The 13901-nt window shown below is 43.2% G+C and overlaps 1 long non-coding RNA gene across 2 annotated transcripts; it reads left to right on the top strand.

Moving 5' to 3' along the window:
- Nucleotides 1–1455: 1455 nt before the first annotated feature.
- On the top strand, nt 1456–12639 carry LOC123379858. Of its 2 annotated transcripts, XR_006584789.1 has the most exons (5): nt 1475–1605; nt 2035–2165; nt 8041–8189; nt 8439–8482; nt 11470–12639. It is a non-coding gene; the product is annotated as an uncharacterized LOC123379858 (long non-coding RNA). The 2 variants fall into 2 exon arrangements; XR_006584790.1 differs by lacking the exon at nt 8041–8189 and having other exon boundaries at nt 1456–2165.
- The last annotated feature ends 1262 nt before the right edge of the window (nt 12640–13901 follow it).

Here is a 13901-nt window from a genome sequence, read left to right as displayed (position 1 = left end):
GGGGATCATTTTCTCCAAGCAATCTATTTATCCACCTGAATATTAAGTTCACAGATACTCTCGTCTTGCAAAGAAAAGCCGTGGGTGGAACATTCTTCTAAATGTCAAATCCGAAATGAATCTGCAGGGCACAGCCTCGAGAAAGCTCTGTGTTCTCCAGCAGCCGATTCTGAACACAAAGAGATGTACAAGCCCTTTCTTGTCAGAATTTAGGTAACATTTCCAAGTTTCAGAGTCAGAGTTCTGAGGTTGTTGGTGTGTGGGGTTTTTAGAGGCTCTTTTTTTTCTTTCTTTCAATATCCCTCCTCTGTCTCCGCTGGTCCCTGTCTCCGACCTCTCAGCAGGTGCCCCTGTAACTCGTCCCCTGTGGGAGGCTGGTCTCCAAACACCCAGCAGTGAACCCAGTTGGTTCATTCAGCATCTCAGGCCCCCTTCTCTTGCCTTCTGGGAACCGCCCTCCTCAACATGAGAATGACCTTCAACCCCTCAGTATAGCGGTGGGCATGAGACCCCAGCCGGCCCAGGCCCAGCCCCCTTCCACAGACAAATATAGACACTAAGAAACAGGGGACTTCTCTCCTGCTGAAATCAATCACAAGCACCAAGAATCCTATAATCTGGGGGTGCCACCAGCCGTTGCGTCCCTTTTGGAGATGCTGTGAGAGCTAAGGTATCTTCCCCTGGAGAGGAAGCAGTAAAGCTGAAAGACAGCAAGAAACAAAATCCTGGTATCTGCACCCTTGATCCAGCTGTTCCTGAAGCCTCTGTCTTAGTCTCATAAAGGACCTGAGTCCCCTTTGAGGCTTAAGCAGTTTGAGATGAGTTTCTGCCACTTGCATGTGAAAGAGTCCTATTGTTTGTAATAATTCTGATGGCAAATGCCGTCTTAAGTAGAATTGCTCTGTCCAGAGTCAGAGTCCAGCAGAACAGACAAGGTGAGGCGGCTCGCAGTTCAGGTGGCCACACCCGGGCTCACACCTGACAAGTTCGAGGACGGTCACAAGCTTCCCCGTTGCTGAGATTGCAGGAAGTCTTCCCTCTGGGCCCCCCACTGTCCATTACAGTTGCCCCCTCCCTGGGGGGTCCTGGGGGGCGTTGTTTTCCTCTGCGTCCGAACATCTTCAGGGGCCACGGCAGGGACGGCAAGTTGAGGGCTCGGCCTTGGCCGCTGACCCATCCCGCCCACGGCGGGCTCCTCCTGGGAGCAGAGCCTGGGCCTGGGGGCTCCCAGCTCCTGTGTGTGCAGGGGGGCACCCCCCCTCCTGGGTCAGCCTCTGGGGAAGGGGGAGGCCTCAGGGGCAGGACCCGGGCCATTCTGTCCCCAGCAACGCCTCTCCCCGCCTTTCGGAAGGACGGCTCCTCCCGGGCCTCGGAAACCGGGTCCGAGGCCACGCCCGCCCTGAGCGGCCGAAGGGGCGGATACGACCGCGCATGCCCAGTAGTCCTCCGCTGGGCGCCTCCAAGGAGCCTGGAGGGAAAAGGGAAGAAGGTCCGGATTGGCGCCCGGGTCCTCCGACCCCCGGAAATGCTACCCAGGCCGGAAGGAGAGGGGCCGAATAATACAGCGGAGCCGGGGAGCCGTGGCGCCCGTGTGGGTCCGAGAGGGTGAGACGGAAAGGCCGCTCGTCTCCCGTCTGTTAAGATTTATAAAGACGAGGCCGGAGACAGATCTCCCCGCAGAGCTGATGCCGGGCTCTATGGGCTGACTTTCCGAGGGAGACAAAGCTCACGGGGACGAGTAGTTGTGGATCTGAGACGGGCAAGAGGGTCCCGGCTCCCAGACGCGGCCCAGACTGCTCCCGCCTCACCCCTGCCGGGGACGCCCAGGAGATCCCCGGGTGTGGTTCTCAAAGCCAAAGCCCACGGAACCCTCCTGACGTGATGGGGGCGGGGGGTACTGACCCCTGAAGGCTCTGCCACCGGCTGACATAAACCCCCCAGAACTCTTGTCTTTGCACCAAAGGCCAACCCCCGGGCAGCTGTGTGAATCACTGCCCTGGGTTAGGCTTTGAAGGGTCCTCTGTCCGTTGCTAGGGTGACAAGTCCTGGGCTGCCTCGCCCGGGACTCACGGGCAGCACACCCCCCCAGAAGGACAGGCTGCTCCTACCTCCTCCCGGAGCCATGAGGCCGCTCCGAGGCTCCGTCATGGACCCCAGACTCGCGGGTGAGGAGGAAAGGCCGCCGGCCACCCACAGGCCCCGTGTGGAGGGTGCACCGACAGACCCAGGGGGGGTAGGACAGGACCCGGCGCGAGCCAGGGGGCCGTGATGGACCCCAGACACAATCACCGTGGCAACCTGCTCTCCAGCCTTGGCCTCCCCACCTTCCAGACGTGTGTCCTGTTCTCCAGCATGTGATCACGGGCAGGTCTTGCTGCCACATGCAGAGCGAGGTGACAGACACACCCTGTTGGTGCTTGGTGCCCGTGCTGGCTTGATTAGTGCCCCCCCAAATTCGTGTCCACCTGGAACCTCAGAACGTGAGCTTATTTGGAAATAGGGTCTTTGCAGATGTAGTTAGTTGAGATGAGGTCACAGGGGCCAGAGCAGACCCCCGATCCGACGTGACTGGTGTCCTTGCAGGCACAGGAAGGAGACCCAGACCCGCAGCAGGGAAGGCAGGCGAGCCCCCGGCAGGGACTGCAGGAACGCCCAGCTTAGCAGCAGCCCAGAAGTGGGACAGAGGCACCAAACGGATCTCCCTTGGGCCTCCAGAAGGGACCAGCCCGGGTGGACCCTCACCCCACCCCTGCGGCCTGGAGAACAGGGAGAGGATACAGTCCTGCAGTTCGAAGCTCCTTGGTCTGCTGTGTTCTGTTACCGTAGCCACATTCCCCTTTGAGTGAAGAAGAAGGCTCTTGATTGTTACTGGCCCATGGGGCAGCGTCAGCCCAGGCCCCTGGTGCCCTCAGAAGGTGCCTTAAAACGTGTCCCCTTCAGAGATCAGGCTGAAGGGTCAGGGGACCCCACCCCCGTTAGTCCTCTCAACTTTGGAGAAGGGACAGGGAGGGAATGGGGAGGGGAGGGTATGGAGAGAGTATGGGGAGGGCATGTAGAGGGAAGAGAACGGGTTACTATGGAGGACTTTAGCACCGATGCACAGCTACATTCTGAAATTTTACTTTTTCTTTTTTTTTTTTTTTAATTTTTTTTTTTCAACGTTTATTTTTGGGACAGAGAGAGACAGAGCATGAACGGGGGAGGGGCAGAGAGAGAGGGAGACACAGAATCGGAAACAGGCTCCAGGCTCTGAGCCATCAGCCCAGAGCCCGACGCGGGGCTCAAACTCACGGACCGCGAGATCGTGACCTGGCTGAAGTCGGACGCTTAACCGACTGCGCCACCCAGGCGCCCCAAGAAATTTTACTTTTTCTGATGGCAAAACCTAAAAGGTATGAGAGTTTGAATTCTAGTTAAAACTTGACTCTGCAAAAGATAAATTAAGAAAGAGTCCCATTTACAGTTGCACCAAAAAAGAATAAAATACCTCAGAATACACTTAACCAAGGATGTGAAAGACCTTTGCTCTGAAAACAATAAAATATTGCGGAAAGAAATTGAAGATGATACCAGCAAATGGAAAGATACTCCACGCTCATGGATTGGGAGAAAAAATATTAAAATGTTCATATTACCCAAAGCAATCTACAGATTTAGGGCAATCCCTATCAAAATACCAACAGCATTTTTCACAGAACTAGAAGAAGGAATCCTAAAAATGTGTATGGAACCACCAAAAAAAATCCAACTAGCCAAAGCGATCCTGAAGAAGAAAAACAAAACTGGAGGTATCACAATCCCAGATTTCAAGATCAACCAGAAAGTGTAGTAATCAAAATAACATGGTACTGGTACAAAAATAGACACAAAGATAGATGGAACAGAACAGGGAGCCCGGAAAGAAACACACATTTATATGGTTGATTAATTTGCGACAAAGCAGGAAAGAATATCCAATGGGGAAAAGACGGTATCTTCAACAAATAGTATTGAGAAAAACTGGACAGCAATATGCAAAAGAATGAAACTGTACCACTTTCTTACACCATACACAAACTAAATTCAAAATGTATTTAAGACCTAAGTGTGAGACCTGAAACCATAAAATTCCTAGAGGAGATCACAGCAACATTTTTCTAGATATGTCTCCTGAGGCAAGGGAAACAAAAGCAAATATAAACTCTTGGGACTACATCAAAATCAAAAGCTTCTGCACAGCAAACAACCAACAAAACTAAGAGACAACCTACCAAATGGGAGAAGACATTGGTAAATGACATAGCTGAAAAAGGGTTATTTTGCAAAGTATATAAAGAACAGATACAACTCAATACCCAAAAAACAAATAAATTAAAAATGAGCAGAAGACATGAATAGACCTTTCTCCAAAGATGACATCCAGAGGGCCAACAAACACATGAAAAGATGCTCAATATCAGTCATCATCAGGAAAATGCAAATCAAAACTACAATCAAAACTCACACCTGTTAGAATGGCTAAAATCAAAACCACAAGAAACAACAAGTATTGTTGAGGATGTGGAGAAGAAAGAACACTTGTGCACTGTTGGTGGGAATACAAACTGGTACAGCCACTCTGGAAAACAATATGTAGGTTCCTCAAAAAATTAACAATAGAACTACCATATGATCCAGTAATTTCACTACTGGGTATTTATCCAAAGAACATGAAAACATTAACTTGAAAAGATACATGCACCTCTATGTTAATTGCAGCATTATTTACAATAGCCAAATTATGGAAGCAACCCAAGTAACCATTGGTAGATGAATGGATCAAGAAGATATAAATGGAATATCACTCAGCCATAAAAAAGAATGAAATCTTACCATGTGCAACTACATGGATAGAGCTAGACAGTATAATGCTACATGAAATAAGTAGTCAGAAAAAGACAAATATCATGATTTCACTCCTATGTAGAATTTAAAAAACAAAGAAAAAAAAGAGACCAAAAAAAAAAACCCCAAAAACCAGACTCTTAACTATAGAGAACAAATTGATGGTCACCAGAGGGGAGGTGGTGGGGGGATGGGGGAAATAGGTGATGGGGATTAAGGAGGGCACTTGTGATGAACACAGGGTGATGTATGGAAGTGTTGAATCACTATATTGTACACCTGAAACTAACAGCACTCTATGTTAACTAACTGGAATTAAAAAAATAAAAATTAAAAAAATTAAAAAAACTTCACTCTGCAGTATCCCCTGCTGGCGTAAGGTTCAAGGCCAGATGGATTCCCAGTATTTTTTCCTTTAGTATTTCTAGTTTTTATCGATAATACCACTTCTACCGTGGGTACTCAAATCTCGGGGTCACTTAACTATTATCCAGTGACCTTTTACATAGCTCTGCAGTCATGGAAGCTTCTTCCAGAGAAAGATGCCAAGTCTGCCAGGCCCAGCAGGCCCCTCCTCGATAACTAATCCCCCACCCCTAGAGGAAACTGCAGATCTGACCTCTGGCACTACGTGTTACTTAATTTAAAAGTTAGAGGTGGAATCATCCACTCTGCATTCTAGGACCTGCTTTCTCATGCTCAACATTGTGTCTATGACATGTCCTTGTGTATGGCAATAGTTTGGCTTTTTAAAAATTATTATTATTGCTGTGTACTGTCCCGTGACATGCTATACCACAATGAGGTTGATTTCCTCTGCAGTTGGTGACCTCTCAGGTGCTTTTATGTTTGGGGCTGTCATAAACAATGGTGCTATGACCACTGGATGCATGTCCCCCCGCGGCCATGGCCCTCACTTCCCCAAGTACACACCCAGGGATGCTGGCGTGGACATCGGTATGTTCAGCTGTATGAGACACGGTCACGCTGTTTTCCAAAGTTGTGTCACTTTACACTTCAACCATCGATGTTCGGGACCTGCCGTTGTTCCCCGTCATTGTCACACTTGGTGCCGGTCTTTTTCATTTTAGCCATTCTGGTGAGTGTGCAAGGGTATCTCACTGTGGGTCGCATTTGCATTTTCCTGTTGGCTGATAATGTTGGGCACCTTTCCCTATGCTTATTGGCCTCTTGGGTTTTCTCTGTTACAGGGGTCTGCGTATTATCCTGTAGGGGGCTGATAGTAAATACCTTTGGTTTGCAGGTCGTTTGGTCTCCGCTCCAACCACCCAGTCCCTCTGTTGTAGGGAAAAGCAGCTGTAGGCAATATATGAATGAACGAGCAGGCAGTGTACCAATAAAACTTTATTTAGAAAGAGGCTGAGGGGTCAGATCTGGCCTCTGGGACTTTCATTTCCTGACCCCTGCTCTAGTGTAATGCAGCTACCCGGATGTTTGCCCATGGTTAAACTGGTTTGTTTGAATTCTCTTATCAATCTGTACAAGTTGTCTATGAGTTCTGGATCCCAGTCTTGTACATTAGCATTACAATATTTATCAGGTTCTGGAAATTAAAGAAATCATGGTATATTGGACCATTTCTGTAGCGTTGTCCTTGATGTTTCCACCACGAGGCCCCTAAGGGATGAAATGATGGTTGTTGCAGGGAGCCTCCCTGTTGTCGCAGGGAGCCTCCCTGTTGACACAGGTACCCAGGAGACCTGTCCGCTGCCGTATCACCCGAGTGGCACACAGTGTCCCACACAAACCCAGAGCCCTGTGTCCCTCTGTGCCTCTTGCGGCGACTCATCATGTCAGGACAGGCTGCCTTAAAAATGGCCCTGACTTGTTAAAATGCACACATTTTCCAAAAGGAACAGTAACCTTGTGTGGATAATGAATGTACATGCCACCGGGACTTTTCTCCGTTTGGAGGAAAGTTTCCAGTCCTTCAGACCAAAGATGGTCAGAGTGGGGAAGCTGGGAGGGACCCCTTTCCATCGTTAACCAAACGCGTTACAGGCTGGGCATCTGCTGGCAGAGGGATGGAGGGGAAAACGGCCCTCATTCAAAGATCGGACTGGAAGGGCTGCTCCTGGAAATCTGGACGAGACCTTGAGGTCTGGGAGTGGTCAGGGGACTCCTCACTCAGGCCCCAACCAGCCAGCTGCAAAGCTGGCATGAGAGCCCAGATTTTCCAAAGTCTTCCTCACATCTTCTCTTTATTTAAATAACTTTGACTTTACCATATGCACCATAATGTGAGCTGCATAAAAGCTGCAGTGTATTCTGTCTTTCTCTCCACTGCACCTGCAGCAGTGAGAGCATAGAACCGCTGAGGTGCCCCATTTGTTGAACACACAGGTCATCAGGAAACGAGTAGCTGGATTCATCCTGCAGAGGTATTTTGGGTCTCATCCCACCCATCGCTCCCTCTCAGGCGTCCCCTCAAGACGAAGAGGGCGGCTGGATGTGCAGCGGCAGGCAGGACCTGAGGCCAAGAGGAGACTCGCGGTATCAGGTCTCTTCTTGTAGGTTCCTAACGTTGGGAACTCACCACAGTCTGGGTCCTTCACGGATGCTCTCATCACAAAGAGATATTCCAAAATATGGGAACTTCTGGTCTCATCCAACCTGGCCTTAGATGGCCAACGACTCTTACTTTCAATGTTACCTGATTCCAAACAGACAGGCCCTTAGGAACATAAGAAAGCTGTTCCCAGCCCCTGAATGTGGGGTTTACCGACCGAGTATTGTTTCTTCTTGCGCGAGCAGCGACATCATTTCTGGAAAAGGACTTCCAGGACTGGGTAGATCTGTGCCATTTTCCTAGCCCTGGTTCTGCTTCAGGCATGGCCTCCTTTCAACTACCAAACTTGGGTTATGGGAAGTTTGGGTAAACAAAGCTCTTACGAGTAATTAGTATCCAATTAGGCCACGGTTTCGTGTCTGTGGGAGTCAAGGCCTCTTTTTCTGACCTCTGGGAAGAATTAAGTAGGTCAGACCTTTGTTTACAGAGCAAGGCCCATGCTGACTGCCCGGCCATTTACAGGTTGTTGTTAGTGGCTACACATCTACAGAAAGCTACTCACTATTTTTGTTGGCCCTCGCTACTCATGGAAGGGCAAGCCTGGCCTCCAGTGACCTAGGTCCTTCCTGTCTGTGTCCATCTTGTAGGAGTCTCCAGCACCACTGAGAAGCCTTATCCTGACCCAGAGGGAAGGTTGTGACACTGCTCTCTGGGTGAAAGGTCATGACACGGTCCTTCCTGTCATCAGCCTGTTTAAAATGACAAGCCTGGAGTGAGAGCCTCTCCACTGATAAGAGTTTGTGCCTGGTTTATATTTCTCAACTTTGTATTATGAAAATACAGATGTTCAACAAAACGTTCAAATATACAAAATTTTGCTGAGCTATTTGAAAACTAAATATTTCTGCATGTATTTCATAAGAATAAGTACATTCTTTAATACAACCAAAGTAACATTATGACAAAGAATTTATCTATTTCTTTTAATTTATTAAAGTAGTTGGAGTAAAATTGCTTGTAATTTTTTCCTTCTTATCTTTTTAAGGTCTGTAGGATCTGTAGTGATGCTTCTATTTCATTCCTGGTGTGGTAAGTTGTGTCTTTTTTTTTTTTTTTTTTTTTTTTCTGAATAAGTCTAGTTAGAGGTATATCAAGTTCATTGATTTCTTTTCCCAAAGAAACAACTGTGGATTTCATGCATGCTATTATTCTTTTCTGTTTTTTATTTCACTGATTTCAACTTTTATGTTTATTTCCTACCTATGTTTGAGTTTAATTTGCTTTTTTTCCTAGAAATTTAAGATGATATTTTAGATCATTTTTAAGCTGTATCCCACACATTTTGATCTGTTATGTTTTTATTCTTACTTAGTTAAAAATATCCTTAATTCTCTTTTTGATTTCTTCCTTGACCCATGGTTTATTTAGAAGTATGTTGTTTAATTTCAAATTTCTGGAGATTTTCCAGACATTTTTCTGTTGTTGACTCCTTACTAAATTCTTTTGTTAGGCAAAGCATAAACTTTGTATGATTTCAATCCTTTTAAAGGCTTATTCTGTGACTCAGCACATGGTCTGTCTTTGTGCATGTTCTACACGTACTTGAAGAGAATGGCTCTTCTGCAGTGTTGGGTAGATGTATTTATGTCAATTAGTTCAAGCTGGTGAATAAAATTATCCTTATTGATTTTCTGTTTACTCGTTCTATGAATTATTAAGGAAGGAGCGCTAAAATTTCCAATTATAATTGTTAGTTTGCCTAGTCTTTCAGGTCTGTCAGTTCTTGCTTTATTTACTTACTGTACCTGTACACACTTAGGATTGTCATGTTTTTATGGTGAATTCTTTATCTCTGTTTATATATTTTTTCTGAAATCCATGTTCTTTCACAGCTACTTTGCTTTCTTTGGATTATTGTTTGCATGGTATATCTATTTCCATTCTTTTACTTTTACATATCTTTATCATCACATTTAAAGTATGTTTTTGTCGATCACATATATTTTCGCCTTTTTTTAATCTTAGAAGTTCTGTCTTTAGTTAGAATGTAGACCATTACTTTTGTTATAATTACCAATGTGACTGAATTTTAATCTATCATCTTGCTACCTTTTTCTATTTGTCCCATCCCTTTCTTATTTTTTTCCTCTTTTCTTACTTTCTTTTGGATTATATATATATATATATATATATATATATATATATATATATATTACTGTTCTTTTGTATATACTATTGGATGATACGCTACACTTTTTGTTTTATCATTTTTAAAGTGATTACTCTAAGATTTACGTTATTCAATTTTATCACAGTCCACATAGGAATAATATTATGCCACTTCACATATAATGTATAATTCTTACAACATTGTACTTCTGTCTTCCATATGCTATTTGTGCTATTTTGTTATTGTCATATTTTATGTCTTTTTCTTATGTTTTTATTTTATTTTTGAGAGAGAGAGAGAGAGAGAGAGAGCATGAGCAGAAGAGGGGCAGAGAGAGAGGGAGACACAGAATCTGAAGAAGGCTCCAGGCTCTGAGCTGTCAGCACTGAGCCTGATGTGAGGCTCAAACCCACAAACTGTGAGATCATGACCTGAGCTGAAGTTGGATGCTTAACTGACTGAGCCACCCAGGTGTCCCTGTCACATTTTATTTCTTACATAATACTAAACCCACAATACAGTTTTACATTTTGTCCTAAATATTCAATTATTCTTTGAAGACATTTTTTAAATGAGGCAAAAAATATATATTTACCATGTATTTGCCAAATTTTTGCATTCTCTATTTCTTTGTATACGTCTGAGATTTCAGGTTTCATAAAACTTGGCTTCAATTTATTGCAGATCAATTTCTCGGAAGTGAATTCTTGCAGCTTGTGTTTGTCTGAAAAAGATTTAATTTACTTACATTTTCAAGGAATTGTTTTCCCTGAATATTAAGAATTAAGGTAGCCAGAACTTATGAACTTATTACCTATCTATCTATCTTGATCTATTAGTAGTCTACTTAGGTCCCTTTAATATCTCATTTTTTGTCATCTCACCTGCATAGTTTCTGACAAGAAGTCTGCAGTCATTTTTACCTTTGTTCTTTTGTACATATGCCCACTTTCTCTTTGCTTTTAAGAATTTTCCATCACTGATTTTCAGCAATTTTATTATGATGTTTCATGGTGTATGTGTTTATCTTTGGATTTGTGGGGCTTCTCTGGCTATATAATTTTCATCAAATTTGGATGCATTATTTCCTCAAATAATTTTCCACTTTTCTCTCTTTCAAGGATTTCAATTACCATCATGTTAGAGGGCTTGATTTTTTTCCCATAGATCACTGAAACTCACTTTGGGTTTTTTGGTTTTTTTTTTTTTTTTTTTTTTTTGTCTCTTTTCTCTAGGCTTCATTTTAGATAAATTCTATTGTTATATCTACAAGTTCATTGACTTTTTATTCTGTAGTATCTAATACACTATTATTCCTTCCATTAATTTTTTAAAAATTTCAGTTATTATGTTCTTTGTCTTTTAAATTTCCATTTATTCTTCTAAATTTATCTTGTCTCTCTCCTATCACGTTTGTTTCCCCTTAAATATTGAAAATTGTTATAATTTCTGGTGTAATTGTTTTATCTACTAATACCATCATCTGGGTCATTTCTGACTTGCTTCTAAAGACTGATATTTCTTCCAGTTATTGGACATTTATTTGGGGGGCTTCTTCTCACCTTTGCTGGATACTGCAAATTTTATGTTTTATGTCTGGATCTTGTTTTCTTGTATAGAGTAGTGGACTCTAGTTTGGAAGGCAGCTAAGTTACTTGAAGACCAGATCCTCGTGAGGCCTGGTTTTAAGCTTTGCCAAAAGAAGGTCTAGAATAGCCTCGCTCCACCAAGAGTTCAGTCCTAACAATGTGGCATGACAGCTCTGGGGCCTTCCGTTAATGCGCCCAGTTGTTATGGAGGTTTTTCCACTCTGTCGGAATTCAAATGTCCCCCTTCCTTCCCTGTGCGACTCTGGTACTCAGTCAGTTTACGACACCCCACTCATTGCTTTCTGATCTCTGTTAAGGTTCACTGTACCCTGGAATGGCTGAGCACTCCGCAAACAAGAAGATTGTATGCAGATGTCTGCGGCTCCTTTTCTGGAAAGCTCCCTCCCATCTGGAACTCTGCCCTGTGACTTCATGTGGCCCCAGCCTCCCTGAACTCTGACCGCTCTCTCTTCAACTCATGAGGCCACTGGACTCTGTTTCTGTTGCCTCTCCCGTGTCAAGGGTTTAAAAAATGCCCGTAGGCAGGAAGCTGGGCAATCATGAGACTTCTCTCTTTTGTTTTTCTATTATTAGGGATCGCAGCACTGTGCTATTTATTGTCCAGTGTCTGGGAACAGTTGTCTAATCTACTTTGTGCCATTTTCAAATTGTTTGCAGTGAAAGGGGAAGTCTGGGCCTTCTTTTCCTTCATGGTCAGAGGTAGAAGTCCTTATTTTTTTTTTTAACTTCCTTTATTTCAATCGTTATTTCCCCCTTGTCGTTTATATGTTTATAGTTGTGTTTCTCCCTTTTTCTCTTGAATAGAGTTGTCTGCTTTATTGTGGGTTTTTCCATGAACGAGTTGAATTTATTGTGTCTGTTATTTTTTAAATTTGTAACTCCTTAATTACTGCTTTTCTCTATTATTCCTTTCTTCTGCTTTCTTTTGGTTTGCTTTTCGAAAACTTCTTAATTTAGACTTTCAACTTGTTATTGTTTCTAATTAAAATTTCTTTTTTTCCCTGAGGCTAGGACTTTACTTCGCGCAATGAGCCCATCACAAATAAATTTACGCCAGCCGAATGATGCTTTTTGTGAAATTCAAAAACCAGTGTCGTGCAGTCCTTAAAACCCCAATGAAGTATCACCTCACAGTTATTAGAATGGCTGTTAGCAAAGAGACAGGAAATAACAAGTGTTGGCAAGGATGTTGAGAAAAGGAAACTTGTGCACGCTGGTGGGAATGTTAATTGGTGCAGCCACCGTGAAAACCAGTATGAGGGTTCCTCAAAAAAGTAAGACTGGAACTACCACATGGTCCAGAAATTCCACTTCTGGATATTTACCTGATGGAAAAAAAATATTAACTCAAAAAGATGTGCGCACCACCATGATCATTGTTCAGTATGGTATTGTTTACAGAAGGCAAAACATGGAAGCAACCTAAGTGTCCACTGATGAATGATGATGAATGAATGGAAAAGAAAATGTGATATAGGTATATATATGTATGTGATATATATATATGTATGTATGTATATATATATGTATGTATATATATATATATATGTATGTATGTATAATGGAACATCGGGATATTATTCAGCCATAAAAAAATAAGGAAATCTTGACATTGTGACAACATGGATGGACTCTGAAGGCATTTGCTAAGTAAAATGAGAGATAGATACCATATGATCTCACTTATATATGGAATCTAAAAAAAAATCGTAGATACAGAGAACATATTGGTGGTTGCCAGAGGTAGGGGGTGAGGGGATGGACAAAATGGGTGAAGGTGGTCAAAGTTTATAACTTCCAGTTGTAAGATAAATAAAACCTGGGGATATAATGTACAACACGGTAGCTATCGTTGATAATACTGTATTGTATACTTGAAAGTTGCTAAGGAGTAAATCTTAAAAGTTCTCCTCACACACACAAAGTGTGTAGCTACGTATGGTGATGGATGTTAACTAGACTTCCTGTGGTGATGGTTTTACAATATATACAAGTATCAAATCATGTTGTACACATGAAACTCATATAATGTCATATGCCAATTGTATCTCAGTTAAAAAAATATTTTTTGAACTGAAGCTAGGATTATACCTCATGCAATAAGCACGTTATGAATGCATTTGTGCTCGGCGGACGATGCTTTTTGAGAAATTCAGAAAAATAATGGCATGCATTACTTTTCCAATAGTAGTTTTATTGAGATATAATTAACATACCACAAAGTTCACTTTTGAAAAGCGTTCTCATTGGTTTTTAGGAAAGTCACAGATTTGTGCAACCATAATCATAATCCTATGTTGAAACATTTTCACGACCCCAAAAGGAAACACTGTGCCATTAGTAATCTCTCCCCTCCCGGCTCCTCTAAGCCCCTGCTGACCACTGATCTGGTGTCTGTCTCAATGAATTCGCCCATTACGGACTTTTAACATGAATGTTATATAACATGTGGCATTTTGGTGACTGGCTCCTTCTCCTTTCACACATCATTATGTTTGCAAGATTCATCCATATTCAGGACGTATCAGTACTTTTTTTCCTTTTTATCACTAAATAACATTCCAAGGAAGGGTATATACCACATTTGCTTATCCACTCATCAGGTGATGGATTTGGGGGGGGTTTCCACTCCTTAGCTTTTATGGATAATGCTTATATGGACATTTGTGTATGAATTTCTGTGTGGATATGTATTTTCAATGCTCATGGCATAGAACAGCTGGGTAAT

The sequence above is a fragment of the Felis catus genome, chromosome C2 (assembly GCF_018350175.1).
Source record: "Felis catus isolate Fca126 chromosome C2, F.catus_Fca126_mat1.0, whole genome shotgun sequence".
NCBI classification, from domain to species: Eukaryota; Metazoa; Chordata; class Mammalia; order Carnivora; family Felidae; genus Felis; species Felis catus.
This window is presented reverse-complemented; position numbering and strand designations above follow the sequence as displayed.